Source organism: Alosa pseudoharengus, unplaced genomic scaffold (genome assembly GCF_046254945.1).
Source record: "Alosa pseudoharengus isolate Yale_2024_CS ecotype anadromous, Long Island Sound unplaced genomic scaffold, YU_APseudo_1.1 YU_APseudo_1.1_scf_6, whole genome shotgun sequence".
Lineage (NCBI taxonomy): Eukaryota > Metazoa > Chordata > Actinopteri > Clupeiformes > Clupeidae > Alosa > Alosa pseudoharengus.
Window position 1 is genome coordinate 32389281 of NW_027468848.1, and position 12055 is coordinate 32401335.

General features: G+C 41.7%; 1 protein-coding gene across 1 annotated transcript in view; it reads right to left on the reverse strand.

Annotated features, from left to right (window-relative positions):
* apba1a (amyloid beta (A4) precursor protein-binding, family A, member 1a) overlaps window positions 1-11222 on the reverse strand; it is a 48570-nt gene extending 37348 nt beyond the window's left edge. The window contains exon 1 of the mRNA XM_076270569.1: window positions 11133-11222. The gene's annotated coding sequence lies outside the window, so the exon portion shown is untranslated. The remainder of the gene's footprint in view (window positions 1-11132) is intronic.
* Window positions 11223-12055: the final 833 nt, after the last annotated feature.

A 12055-nucleotide genomic window follows, 5' to 3' on the forward strand; every position in this document is an offset into this window, starting at 1 on the left:
TACTATGTCCATATCACCTCTATTCGCTAACATTAGTCAACTGCTAGATCTTTCACATTTAAAGGTGCGGTCAGGGATTTTACACAATTTCAAGATCATAACCTTTTTTTTGTCACATTCAGCAATCATCTCCTCACGACCGCTACCTGCCCATTCCGTGAGCAGCCTAGACTCCGAAAACTGCAAACAAAGAAAGTGGGGGCAGCCTGTCCTCCAAACAAAAATGAAATGCTGTGTGGAATCTCTCTGGGAATACTGAAGGTCAGGGTGAGATACCTCTCTGGCGTGTTTCATTCCTTGGTTTTTCGGTATTTGGTTAAAATATAATGTACATTTCTTTACACAAAAGCATTTGCTAACAAATTTACAAAAACACAAACAAAAAGCTACTTCCTGCAAAATCCCTGACTGCACCTCTGACTTGTTTAGTTTAAAATGAATTTCTGACAAACTGCAGTGATAGCCTTGTACATGTAAGTCTCTCAACTCCCATCATCAAATCATCTACATGGTACAATAATAATATTTGTATCTGTCAGGCTATTCTGTTTATCTTTGCATCACATAGAAATGCTAAGCAACCATCTTAGCATACTTGCCTATGTATGTAAACTTTGCTAAAAAAGGAGATAAAACACAAAGGCTGACATTCCACGAGGACAACACAGAGATGCTAAATCTATAAAATAAAATAAACTGTGGTCAGGTGATAGCCTTAATCATGTTGATGAAGCCACACTATCTGCGAACCACAACTTGTATCCCCAGTTCCTCTCATCTTAGCCCAGTGGCTTTCTCAGAGTGTCTCTGATGACTGAGGAATTCTTGCTAAAGAGAGCTTGCGTTGTTTTCATGCTAAAAGAGAGATAAAGATTCTTTGGATCAAAAAGGTCTTACATAAAAGACTAGTATACTAGGCATGCAGCTACCACTATACCTCCATGAAAAGCAAGCTTAGGTATAAAGGTTTTACGGTAGGTTTTGGAGCCGGGTGATCAGCAGTTATTGAAAATGAAGGCTGTATGACATTAGTATCGATGGCTGTAATCTTGTAGAAAACCTCAGATATATTAAACACATTTGTTAATTCACTTCTATTACTTTGATTTGTCTCGTACCAGATCCGAAATAGTCATCAGAGATGAGGAATTAAACAAACAAACACTAAAACTGTCTGAACATGTAGTAATATTTGATTAAACTCACTTGACCGAAAGACTCCCATTGGACTAAATGTAGGATCACTATGCAAATGACAAAAACACTCCACAAAACCATGATCAAGACGGATCCAAATTGGTGGAAGTAATTGACACGGGATGTTCAGCTGCAGCACTACGGAGTTATGGACCTGTTTAATGCACAGAAAGGAGAGGGCCAACACTGATGTCTGACTGTGTGTGTGTTGTTTTGGCGTGTGTCTGGTTTGTCCTTGGCTGCAGAGCGAGGAGACAGGGCAGGGCAGGGCAGGGCATCTGGATCACCCAGTAATGAATCCCTCTGGAACCGCAGGTGAAATACAGTTGTACCAGTGACCTTTACAGTTCCACACAAGTGTGACCAATCATCCTGCTTGTACAGATACAACATTAAGCAGTATATCAAAATCTGTGGTGTTCTCTCTCTGTCTCGCTCTCTGAGTGTGTGTGTGTGTGTATGTGTGTGTGTGTGTGTTGCGTGTGTGTTGCTTCTGGGAAAAAAATATTGTCATATCTGCTGCTCTAAGTGCTTGGGCACAAACACAGAGCCAAATGTCTGTATGTGTGTCACACTGTAGCATGTTTGTGTTTGAGCTTTGTGTGTGTGTGTGTGTGTGTGTGTGTGTGTGTGTGTGTGTGTATGTATGTATGTATGCATGTATGTATGTATGTGAGTGAGAGAGAGAGAGAGAGAGAAAATTGTGAAAATAATGAATATGACTTTTGTTGTCTGGCTGATGTTTTTCACTTGCAGATGTAGAAAGCCTTGTTTGCAGCTATTTGGTCTTAGTGAATGAAAGGCTTAACAAAGACTTACTACAAGCCCATTCACACATATTATGCACTCCCAGAATGACATCACATCAAACAAAGACAATGTTATAGCTCAATGACTTTGGGGAGAAGCCATTGACTACACAAAAAAACACTGTCTGGTGTATGATTGTGATCAACGTTGTGGAGGGCTGACAACAAGCATTTGTAATTCAGAAGAGTTGAGCGTTAATTGTACGTTTTGCTTTTTCAAATGAACAAATCAGCTATTCTGTGCATTCTCTGCAGTCAGTATAATCTGCTGTCTTGTCACATACTGTAACCACTATGGACACCTCACCTAAATCAACAACAATCATCCCAAAATACACACGAGGGGTACTATGCCTGCAGTAAATGTTAGACCTCTCCCTGCCTGCAGTATGAGGCAGTGTGAGTGTCTCTGTTCCAGGGCGATAACCAAGAGAAACCTCGCACCAGCCATTAGGCTCTCACTGACTCACTACTGCTAGTACATTCAGTGACATTTTCGTGTGAACGGATTCCCTTGGCAACACGCTGCTGCGGTGTCGGTGGTGACGGTGATGGTGGCGGCGGCAGCAGGGATGGTTGCACGTGGGTTGCACGTGGGTTGCTGGACCTAGTCCTCGCTGGGGTGTGGCTCGGTGTGTCCGCTTTTCTCTCTTACCCCTTTACCCCAAAGCCACCGCAGCCGCTGGGCCACTGGGCCATGGAGCGTGATCTCTGGCACCCCGACAGCACGCACTTCACGGGGGAATGACCTTCCAGTCCTCACACATGAGCGCAGCATGCTGAGGGCTCTCTTGCTCTCTGTCTCTAGCCCTGACAGTACACACCCCAATGCCATAGATGCATATGAACACATATTCACCCTTTACACAACAGCATACAGAACACGAACACACATGACTACATAAATAGCCTACAGTAAGTCATAATATGTGGTGATGTAATTCTGGACCCGAACACAGAGACGTAATGTCAATGTACTTCTGTTTTTCAGGAATCCTTGTTTATTGTAAAATCTTCCTTACCTATACTGCCATTCTGTGGATTTTCCTCTACTGCTATTTAAAGTGTATGATTCAACAGTAGGGACAGTCTGACTCACACCGATACTGTACAACTGCATGCCGATAAGCAGCAGGCTGATCATCACATACAACATCTGCTCTGAAACAATAGGAACACGCCCTCCAGACAATAACTCAGGGATTGTTGAAGAATACGGGATCATAGTAGTCCGAATAAGGTGAAGCCATAATCATCCCCAAAAAACTCCTGAAACACCAGTTATCTTCTACAGTTTTTGGTGAGCTACTAATGGTCCTTCAATTTGCCCATCACTTCACCACTTAGAGCATAAATGACTCATAGCTTTTCCAAGAATCAACCTTTCAAGGAGGAATGCCTGTCAAAAAGCATATTAAATAACTGTCTGACATGCTAGTATGTGGGCCACGGAGAGTACATTTTTAATTTTTAATTTCAGAATAGTCTGGAGTGCAATTTAGGGCCAAACTTGAATATGTCTCTGAAAACTAACATAAGGAGGAGTAACAATGAGGATCAGTGAACAAGGAAACTGCATTACTCCAGGCTGCTGGAGCCTGGGCAAATGTAGTATGATTTTGCAAAGCAGGTCACATTTTGAGAACACACAGCATGAGTTGGTTTTGCACCAAAGAAGTCCATCCAACATGTGCCTATCAAGGACAGCTAAACCAAGAGACACAAGAGAATATCTGAGTAATAGAAGAGTTATTTCCATAATGTCCTTCACTAAGGCAGTGTGCTATGTCCTGTAAAAGCTAGATTGACTTCTTCTTGTTGACTACAAGGGACAAGAACACTCTGAAGAGCAGTACATTAATAAATGGTAAACCCTTTTTCTGAGGAACACTCAAAACTCAGAGGATATCAGAGGATTACTGTCGGTTGTAATGCAACCCATGACTTTCTCTTTCATTCCTCTGAAAAAATTAATTAAAGACTTTGAAATGCAATATTTCGAGTTGGCAAGGAGAGGGAGCGAGTTTGCGCGATTTGATCCTCATTAAGCCCTGTTTCTTTTTAAGCATTGCTCACAAGAGTGGAGCTGCAGAAAATTAAATCTGCATTTAATATTCCTTTTCATTTCTGTCTTAGTGAAAGTGATAAACTAATACTGGAGAATAAATCTCTCTGTGTGCAGTCTCCTATATGAAGGTAATTAAGTTTCAGAACAACAGTGGGACATCAGTGGAAAACTAGGCCAAGGCCAAGGCCAAGACCAACCATACATCCTGCCCTCTGGACCAAATTCCCCCAGAGCCGTTTCCATGACGTTGCAATTAAAACAATCAACGAACATGACAAGCCAAAGATGGCCCCAACACCTCCTATAAGCAAGCACTCCTGACTCATGCCTTTCACTTGACTGCCAGCAGGTCTAATATAAAACAAAGAACAGCAAAACAAAACAATATTAACACCAAACCAATGACTCTGTAAGCAAATATGAGAGAATTGATTCACTGACTTTAACCTGTGCATCATCATGCATTAAGAGGGCAAATTTAGTTCAGTTCACTAATCAGATTAGACTAAATTATCCTCTGTGCTGCTCAGAGGACAGTTTTGTATTCTACATGATAAGCCATGATAGGCCTCGGTTTTAGTGACCACAGCTGAAAAAAAGGGGCGTTCGCTGATTAGATGATGGTAAAACAATGAATAACAGAACACAGAGTCTAACAGTCATGGCTGTTATTAGAAGTGGGCTTCTGAAGCGGGATGCTCCTCGATCCGTCTCGAAAGTCAAAACCTGAGACAAAGCCTGTTATACTAAAACATACGAATGTAAATCATGCCAATGTGGCAAGTACCAACCATTGCACAAAACAGGCTATGACCAGATGGAAAAATACTGACCCTGGACCAGAACAACAACACCATCTCATTCGGCTCATGTTTTGGCTGAGGTCTTTGGAGATGTCGCCGACAAAAATGGCAAATCCTACGTGCTTGTGACATAGGCCTACGCCTCCCTGACTCATGTCCACATCTGGTCAAACTTTTGGTACTAAACAAAGTTATATACAATGGACCTCTCCCCGTTATATACACAGGAGTAACATATGAACACATCACAATACAGTGAGAATACCCCAGAATTCTACAATTTGCATTACAACTCCGTGCCAAATATGCAACACAACAGAAGTTAGCCCATAAGGATTCACCATCTAAAGTAAAAAGGGTTCTTCCCTCCATAGTCAACGGAAATGAAGGTGGCAAGAAAGGTTACCTTATCCTGCAGTCCACAGAGCTACTAAGCCAAAATATTAGGGCTGGGACAACGCGTCGACGTAATCGATGACGTCGACGCAAAAAATACGTCGACGCAAAATATGAGCGTCGATTCAGTAAAAAGTGCAGCTCAATGAAATTATTTTATCTTATCTTTAATTTAAATAGCAGGCCTACAACATAGAACATCAATGTGTGGTGGCCGGTTTTGATTTCGTGGTGCCCAACCACAGATTAGTCAACGTATGGAAAACACTGAAGGTGTAAAATTAAAAATATTTAGCTATTTTTAATTTTACACCTTCAGTGTTTTCCATACGTTGACCCGCTCTCTTTCGTAACGAGCCCGCTGCTCCTCCTCTGCATGTGCATTTAACAAAATATTCACGATTGTTGAAGGATTGTTGTTGCCACATAGAAGCACTGCATATAACACAGTGGGCTACATTGCTATTAAATCCGCTTAGCATCGTGACCATGCTGCGCAAATTTGTTCAAAACCGCTGCATTCAAGTTAAAGTAAACTCTGCTAAGGTCTTATCACAACATAGTACATTGAGGAGACTAAACGAAGTTAAGTTACAGTAGGCCTATGCAATCAAGCAGTAGCCCTATATCAAAGCCTAGAATACTGTTTGGATGTCAAGTTTAGCATGCTTACTTGCAGCTGCTTGTATTACTCATGCAGGGCTCATTTTATTGACTCTGTTTGCAAAATCCCGATGGAAATGGAAAAGTGTTTTCAAGACTCAAAAGTGCTTGTCCAAAGGAGAAGTACAAACTGTTATTTGAACTACGTTATGAATTGCATCCACACACATGATTCCCACACGAACGTCTTAAAATGACAGGCACTCAATTAGACATACACTAGCCTACTGAACTTTATTGAATGCTACCTCTGACTAAGAATACATTACTTTGCACTTGTAGTTACTTGCACTTCAGTCTTTTATTTTGGAATCTTAAGAGCAATAAACATATATTGCATTCATTCAGATATGTAAATAAACATGTATAAGTTGCTATTAGTGAATTAATGGAGAGATAATCGATAATCGAATCGAAATCGAATCGGACTGAAAAAATGAATCGTTAGATTAATCGATGCATCGAAAAAATAATCGCTAAATTAATCGTTTAAAAATTAATCGTTTATCCCAGCCCTACAAAATATAATTTCAGGACATTAAAAAAGCCAAATCTCAAAGGCCTTAGAAAAATGTGAAGTTTATAGTATTAGGGTGCCCTGCATGAGCTGTATCGTGGCTTTTGGACATTAAATATTAATATGCTCACCATACAACTGTTGGAACACTTAAAACTGTCACAGGACTTCATGACCAGTGGATTTGTTTACTTTCTCTTTCGCCCCCGCAAGCTGACTGTTAAAGGGTTTTAGCTTAGTGCAAGCTGTTTCCATTTTCCATTTTGGGTAAATGAGGGTTTCAACTCATTTATTTCTACCCAAGTATTTGTCTTTGTTTGCTTAGACAATCCCTTCCTAAAATACTTCAAACAGACTACACCACCAACAGGGTGTATGTTAAAAAGGATTACGGACTGAGCTTTAGTACAAATCCATAATTCCTCACCACACACATCATTTAAATTTCTGTTATTTGCCTACAATCTGAGGTTATGTTAGGGCAGCCACTATCGCCAGGCAGCCTAGCTACAGTCAGCACAACAGAGAAATGCAGTGGGGATCGCTAATGAATAACTAAAGATCAAATAAAGACATCATTTAGCAGTCCAATGTTATCTGTAAGGACCCTGTAGATTCAATCAACAACAGTTTCCACCTTAGCTGACATATTCATATAGATGTTATTCTACATGATTGTGCTTATAAAACAAAATACTAATCCTCTCATTGATTCAGTGGCACAGAAACCAATTTTACCCCTGGCAATCAAACCATGTTACAAATTCATAGGTGATTATGTGGGACCCAATCTATATAACATCACTTGACATTACATATCAACATACTGTATGGACTGGCTCAAAATTGGTCCAGAGATATTCACCAGGGCTGCTATGCTGGCGCCAACTGTAAAATGTCGGTTTAGAATATTTGGACTAGCCATGAGTACTTTCACAGCCAGAGAAAAGAACTGCCAACATTGATCTAATGAAACTGCATGTTTTTTTTTTTTTTACTTTGCGTATGTGATCCTTTGTCCTTTGTTGAACAGAGACATTCCACAGAGGATTCTGAGTTAATTTGGCGAAGTGGTGTTACATTTAGCAATGAAAGACAAAAAAATACATATGCTGTATTTTGATATTATAAGAAAATGACCACTCTATTTGATTTGTACCAGGGGCATATGAGGAAAACCCTCTCTATCCCATCAATAATACATCTTCTTTAACTTGGTTTACTTGCCTATTAGGGCATAAGGTTTTAATAAATCATCTCATTTTCATGAATAATTCCTCTCACGCAGCCCCATCCATAACTCTGCATTTTTTTATGACTAACGCCTCAGATTAAAACACATAGACATCACGTGAATGTACTCCTCTGTTAAACAGCCATGAATCATCATTCATTGCAAACCCAACCACAGACCAAGCAGCCACCATACAGCAAATATCTACCCAGCACGCAAAGGGGCAGAAGGGGAGAATAAGATCAATACTACTGTTTTGTTTGCTCTCCCTCTCTCCCACCTTTGTGCTGTGACTAGGGCCGGCTGCTTTTCACTGGCGCACTAGAGAAATAATACATGAAGATGACTCGCCCAAGGCCCAATATCACAGTGGGTGCAGATGTTTCGCTTCCTTGGCCTTGTATTAGGGACCGCAGACACAATCCAGCTCGCTCCGCTTAAAGATTAATAACAAGTCGTGCCTCGGAGCCTATGCACTGCACAATTTGTGGAGGCAGCTTTTTCACCATTTCCATTCGGAAAGACAGAGAAACTGTTCACTTTTCCAATTCTGGGTATTACTTTTTGGGAGTGCCCAATCAGCCATAACCACCCAGCACCACAGAGTTTAGCTCCAGCACGTCCAACGTCTTTACATCTACAATGACATGATTTGCCAATGACGCACAACATCTTACACTAAAATAACTGCTGCACCTGTGCCTGTTTGTTGAGTCTCATCTGCAGCAGTCTTTTCTCAAATTGTCACTACTCAATTTACTAATTAATTCCACGCTTGACCTGCACTGGCCTTTCAATATCTCCAGTATAATGAGGCTATCTTGAGAAGCTGCTCTACTCCCCCCCCCCCCCACCCCTCCATATCCTCCCCTGACCAGGACCCACTGCCTCTTCATAAGATTAAATTTGCAAGAGAGAAGAGAACCCAATTCTGACTATTAACATGCAGTGTGAGCCCAAGAGCACATACACACACACACACACACACACAAATGAATAAGGACTGGAGTACAGTACATGGACTGTGTATGTGGGTAAAAGAAATAGCCTAAAGAATATGCATATATTATAGTTAGGATATATGCGAGATTGCTATATAGTCCAATTTCCTCTTGTTATTCTTTTCATAGGAGTAATGTATGTGCACACGGATGAGCTCTGGTGTAGCGAGGCATCTGAGGTGAGCTACTGAGAATACAAATGCTCAGAGTGATTCAGTGCCATGAGACTGACACTAATGCAATTAAGCACTCTGGATGATGAAGTGTGGGGACGTCAGAAAGTAACAGACGGGTGTGTGTATCTATGGGTAGTGTGCTGGTGGTGGTTGTGGTGGTGTGTGTGTGGGGGGGGGGGGGATTATGAGTTGGCAAAATGGAAGTAAGAGGATACATACATTCAAGATCTCTCCTAATCTCCATGCACAGCTGACAGTTCTCTGAAATCATCAGTCACCTTACATTGATTTTCTTCCACAAATCACCAAACGTATTATTCGACAGTGCCAGACATGCCAGACTGTTGTGATGTAGAGGTATAAAACTAATAAACAGCAAATCGATAATAAAACCATACCAAGGCCTATCCAGAAAACAGGATAGCTGCAGCCTTAGAAAATGAGTGAGAGTCTATAAGGTCTAAAGACTAAACAGGGGAGAAAACAATTGGTCATGTGAGATAACAAGAGTGATCAGGCATTGAGATTACATAAATGGGAAGATAGTAAACAATAACCCTGCAGTTTATCAGAAAGCCAGTAGTATGAGTAAGACCCCTACCTTCACAGACATTAGCACAAACTCAAACTTACCACCAACATCTCTATCTCGCCTGTCTCTGCTATGAAACCTTACCACAGCACAGCCATACCCCTCCACACCCTCTAAACACACACATGCATGTGTGCCATGGCAAATGCAATGCCATGAACACAAAACCAGATTTAGATCAACTTGCAGGCTTGCACTAACCTCACTCTCGCCAGATGAATTTCGTTCCGCTTAGCTCCGCCTAGCTTCACTCACATCCATCTGGGACCTCTTCCGTTGAGAGTGATTTCTGCACCAGATTTTATGGTAGAGCCAATCAGGACGCAGGGCGGGAGTTGTGGGAGATGTGACATAGCGTAGAAGCGACTGTGAGACTGTTATCAGCGTCACGGGTTGGCTTCGTTGTGAGTGGTTGAAGTAGCACATCAATAGATGACGGACAAGTGGCTTATCCAATCATATGCCAGCATATTTTGATTAGGACCAGCCTTCTGAAGCAACACTTCAATGGACTGATCCCAGATGGATGAGTGGAGCTAGGCAGAACGAAATTCATCTGGCGAGAGTCAGGTTAGGCTTGCACCCCAATCTCTTCAAAATCCCAAAATACCTCTTTCCACTGCAGGGTCAATTAGATGAGGGACACACACATCAGTTGGATCTCTTTCTCAAAACACATAGACAACAATGACACCGGACAAATAAAAAAAAATCTGCCTTAGGGGAAATCTTCCCATGCATCACTTCTCCAGCTGCAGTGCATGTGTGCCATATGACAAATCCTCAGTGCCGGACCGGTGGACTTGAGAGACAAATGTAGAAGCACAACCTCTGCAAACACTTGTGTTTGTCAGTTCTCACATAACCAAGAATGGCTCACACATCACAGCACACAAATGTGACAAGGAAACAATGTCTTCATATGTCATGTGGGAAAGTAGCCTACAGAAATCAAACTATTTAGTGCTATGGTTATTTCATTTCCATCTGGTTACAGTCACATTTCCAGTCATTTAATACCAGGTTATTTACTTTCCCTGGGCAAAACATTGTGTCAGGCGATTTGTTGACATCACAATAGCCTACATCCAAACATAAAGTGAGGATTGACAACAAACATCGTTTTCATGATGTGCATGTGTCAGAGGGTATAGGCCTATGGCAACCACAGTTCTATTATTCAGACATGGCAGGCTGATTGCTTAGGCTATATTCAGATCCCTTCGCCATATTATGTGGGATGCATTAAACCTGGTTTTATCCTAGTCACTGTACATGTAGATCCTGTAGCCTACACAAATCTCCTTGTCCACTCTTAGTTCAGTTGTTTTGAATTAACAAGCCGATCTCTCTGAAAAATAAGAAAAAGCCTGGGCAACCTTTAAAGTGTGGGAAATGCAACCTAGCCTATTTCATATCCTATCAGATTAACTGCTGTGGCAAAATGCCAAAACAACATACCCAATTCGACACTGCTTAGTCAAGTTCACAATATCAGACATCGAAATTAAACGAAATGCATACACACCATTTGTATTAGGTTGGGTGAATAATTGCGTGTTGCAACATGCATGACATGCAATCTAATCTCGAAGACAGGTTATTCAAAACCAATGCATGACTGAACATCGATAGCATCATCAAGCGATCGCTCAAACTGGAGGTGTTCAGCCTACCTCACAGCCGCAAAGATCCGCACTCCTCCCATCTCCTCAACCGTGACCAATAACCACTGACTGATGTCGTGCTGTCTACCTGCATGGCCAGCATCATCAAACGGTGAGGCAAAGGTGCAACGCTGCGGAAGGATGTGAAATCTCAAGTCATTGGGACTGCGGAGTTGGGCAATGAAGACAGACGATGTTCCCATCTTCATTAAGAGAATACGCAATTTCCCTACCAGTCGTTAGCGACTCAAGCATTTCCCCTTGCCACCTGCACAGCATCTCAAAAGCACATCGGCGACAGCAAGCAGGGCATGTATTTGGCAGGAAGGCCATTCTCGATAGCCTACAGCACAAACGTAGCCTTCACCGCGATAAATGCCATTCAACTGCTAACGCATAGTAGCGCACAATTTGGCAAAAAACACCAAGCCTGTCATGGTACAGCAGCAAGTAACAGTTATCCCAACTGGCCTGCGATATGAATGTTTACTGCAATATGAAAGAAGTTCGGGGATATTTGTAGACTACAAATAAACTCATTGGGATCGCCTATCCATTTCTAGCACACATACACACACAAAACCATCACACAGAAACAGCGATAAAGTTTTAATATCACCAGAGGAAACTGCAAGAATGGCCAGAAGTGCCAAGTCAACAATGTCAACATTGCTTTTAACACTGAGGCTAGTACTAGCCATCCAAGGGAAGATGAATCAGCCGTAGGCTATCGCACGAATCGGCCCTCAATTCTCCATCACCTGAATGATGGTACTGTTAAAAATGGGGAGGAAAGTGGGGCGTGTTATTCCTGACCGCGATGATTTCTTGCACCAGCACCATCCTTTGTTTTCCTGATTGTAATCACGATCCAAAACGGGAACTCGCCAGGAAATGTGCATGTTACAAATTATTGGAAACATCACAAAACA